The sequence below is a fragment of the Agelaius phoeniceus genome, chromosome 6 (genome assembly GCF_051311805.1).
Source record: "Agelaius phoeniceus isolate bAgePho1 chromosome 6, bAgePho1.hap1, whole genome shotgun sequence".
NCBI classification, from domain to species: domain Eukaryota; kingdom Metazoa; phylum Chordata; class Aves; order Passeriformes; family Icteridae; genus Agelaius; species Agelaius phoeniceus.
Genome location: NC_135270.1, coordinates 8,211,967 through 8,215,822, shown reverse-complemented (window position 1 = coordinate 8,215,822; position 3,856 = coordinate 8,211,967).

Sequence of the window (3,856 nt, the reverse complement as noted above, 5' to 3'; positions counted from 1 at the left end):
CCGCCCCGGGCGGCTCCGCCCGCCGCATGTGACGGGCTGCGAGCGAGAGCGGGAGCCGCGGCCCTCAGGGCTCCTCCCGCCGGGCCCGGCGCTGCCCCGGCTATCGGCCCCTGGGCGCCATGGACCAGGCGGGCTGTGGGGGAGAGAAGTGTCCGGTTTTCACATCCCACACGTCAATTATGGACTTTAAAAAACACATCCCCGATAAGGAGTTGCACCTTTTTTGCCTCAGGCTGGTTGCAGGCTCCTGGCTGGGTGCCTCAGGGCAGCTGCGGGGCCGCTTCCCGCATATATCACAGTCCTGATTAACCATCCACATCCCTGGTTGCAGAAAGTACTTAATTTGTATTTAATCACCTAGGCATTCCATGAGCAGCCGTGAACTCCACTCACGTTGCTTTCACTGTTAAAGATGCTTCACTCGCGCTACTCGCCCGCTTTTCTCACTCTCCCCTTCACACGCCCTTCCCCTGGTCACTTGCATAAAGCTGCGATTTCAAAAGAAGCGTCGGGACAATTTGCCAGCGCTTTTCTGCCGCATACTGGGATCTGTGGCAGCATAATGATGAACATGAGAGTGTATCAATCCCTCATTTTAGCATTCCAGCCTGGCAAGTAAAAGTAGACCCATCCTTTGCTATTTAATTGAAAGCTACATGGTGTTTATCAAACGGGGTTCTCTTTACTTCAGTGAATATTTTACACATTTATTAGTCAAGACTGTTATAAGGTGACTCTTAGTTTTAAGAACTAGTTGAATTGCAAATAAAATCATGGACCAGGGAGCAATGTTCACTGTGGACAGTGATGTTGTGATAGGCCAGCTCTCTTTCTGGGACCTAGTGGTATCTAGGGTTAAGAACAAGCTCATAGTCACGATGTGTCAAATCCAGCCAAATGACAAAAAATTGATTGGTCTCTAAGGGCCACCTTTATTTAACTCTGAGAGGAACATGTATAATTTTATATATGTTTGATAAAGAGCAATGGGGTAGCTTTTGCTTTCATCTGCACCACTGTTTAGTCAAAAAATAAGTTTAACACTGACTTCCAAATAACAGTAAGATCTAGCTGAAGATAAAAACGAGAACTCTATAATGTTATCTTTACCATAATGATTATGCAATGGATTGACCTGGGCTGCTCCATCATTCCCCTCCTCAGCTGGACATAGAGAGAAAATATGAATTAAGGACAGGGAGAGGTCACTCACTGGATACCATCATAGGCAAAACATAGCAAAATTATTTGAATTTATTACCAATCATAACGAAACAGGATAATGAGAAATAAAGCTAATCCTAAGGACAACCCAGCCCTCCCTCCTTCCTGGGCTTAAACTTATTCCTGATTTTCTACTCCTCTCCCTCCCTGGAGTAGTGAGGCAGGGTATGGGGTTATGGTCAGTTCTCGTTGCTTCTGCCACTGCTTCCTCCTCAGGGCAGAGTCCTTCCCTTCCTTCAGCCTGGGGGTTTCCCTCCCACAGAGAACAGTCCTCCACAAACTTTTCCAACACGAGTCCTTCCCACGGGTTGCAGTTCTTCAGGAACAGCCTGCTGTGGGTTTCCTGCAGTGCCACAAGTCCTGCCAGGATCCTGCTCCAGCATGGGCTCCCCTCTCCACATGTCCCTGCCAGGACCCTGCTCCAGCATGGGCTTCCCACAGGTTCACAGCCTCCTTTGGGCATCCCCCTGCTCTGGTGTGGGCTCCTCCCTGGGCTGCAGGTGGGTCTGTGCATCCCTGTGCCCTCCATGGGCTGCAGGTGGGTCTGTACATCCCTGTGCCCTCCCTCCATGGGCTGCAGGTGGGTCTGTGCATCCCTGTGCCCTCCATGTGCTGCAGGTGGGTCTGTGCATCCCTGTGCCCTCCCTCCATGGGCTGCAGGTGGGTCTGTGCATCCCTGTGCCCTCCATGGGCTGCAGGTGGGTCTGTGCATCCCTGTGCCCTCCCTCCATGGGCTGCAGGTCGGTCTGTGCATCCCTGTGCCCTCCATGGGCTGCAGGTGGATCTGTGCATCCCTGTGCCCTCCATGGGCTGCAGGTGGGTCTGTGCATCCCTGTGCCCTCCCTGCATGGGCTGCAGGTGGGTCTGTGCATCCCTGTGCCCTCCAGGGGATGCAGGTGAGTCTGTGCATCCCTGTGCCCTCCAGGGGCTGCAGGTGGGTCTGTGCATCCCTGTGCCCTCCCTCCAGGGGCTGCAGGTGGGTCTGTGCATCCCTGTGCCCTCCCTCCATGGGCTGCAGGTGGGTCTGTGCATCCCTGTGCCCTCCCTCCATGGGCTGCAGGTGGGTCTGTGCATCCCTGTGCCCTCCAGGGGCTGCAGGGTCAGAGCTGCCTCACCAGGGGCTGCAGGGGAATCTCAGCTCCAGCACCTGGAGCAGCTCCTGCCCCTCCTTCTCCCTGCCCTGGGTGGCTGCAGGGCTGTTCCCCCCACATGTTCTCACCCTGCTCTTCTCTGGCTGCAATTACTTCTGCACAATACCTTTTCATCCTTCTTAAATCTGTTATTAGAGGCATTACCCCTATCACTGGTTGGCTTGGCCTTGGTCCATCCTGGAGCCAGCTGGGATTGGCTCTACCTCTGCTGCAGGAAGCTTCTCAAAGAAGCCACTTCTGTAGCCCTCCCTGCCACTAAAACCTGGCCACACAAACCCAATACAAGCTGTCTCCAGTAAAAAGTGAACATCATCAGCTAGATGTTAGAATTATTTCCCATTCTGAGTGGGCAACAGTGCACTGATAACATTGGAGTTAATTAGTTGATAACAGTCAAACTAGGGGCATCAGTGAAAATTTCTGGATAGTAAAAGGCAAATAGGAGTGACCTGGTACAGTCTGTAGTCAGCATTAGCAGGCAAGAAATAAAATGCAATTTGTACAGATGCTGTAAATGCAATTGCTAAAAAAGAAAAGTGTCTGAAATAGTGTAACAACACTAACACTAACTGCAACAACACAGGAGACATATGTAAATATTGTGGTTTTGTGCTATTATTTTTTATTTGAATGAAAGCAAATGTCTCCTCTTTCCTCTTCTGTGATTGTCCAGAAAGAGAAACCAGTAACTTCCGGAGGAAACAAAGAAATAAAAAGTCTTCAAATACACAACAATTTTTTTAACTTCTCTTCAGAATTTATCCACTCCCTCTAGCTGGAATTGGAAGTGCCCAACTAACTATGAAGGAAGGCAAATCACAGCTGGGATTTTCCATTCTTCCTGAAGCATCTTTAACTCCAAGTGAATCAACTCCTGAGTTGTGGAAAACAAATGTGGAGAATGTGCCCTTTGTAGCAGACATTTTCTACTAGCACAATGTAAGACTATTTTAACAGAAGTCTCACTGGGCCTGAGCTCTCTGTTGCTACAGTTAAGAATACTGTTTGCCCAGAACTGCAGAAATGCATTTCTTGTTTTCCCTATTAGAAGTACACATTTATAATCAAAGTTTAAAAAAGAAATGGGAACAGCTAAACATTAAAAGGCAGAAATGGGCCTCAGACAAAGGAACAAACCCATCCTTTTTTATTGCTCCACGGCACTGAACAAATTTAAAAGATCAGTTTGAAGATATGAAGTTAAAAATTAAGTTTTTGCAAACTGTAGGTGGGATGTGGGTAACACTCTAATTGAGCTCAGAGGACACTGGTTTTTTACTTCATTCTGCAATATTCAAAGGAAGCAAGAAGTTAAACTCTAAATTCGACCCCAGTAACATGAAGATCATCCATCTGCTTCAAGACAGACATGCCTCCAACACCTCGCTGAGTTTGACTTTGTGGCCACTCAAAATACTGGGCCAGTCTACAAAGTCAGTGCCAGGTAAATAAAAAAACATGTAGAATAAGAACTGAGTCAA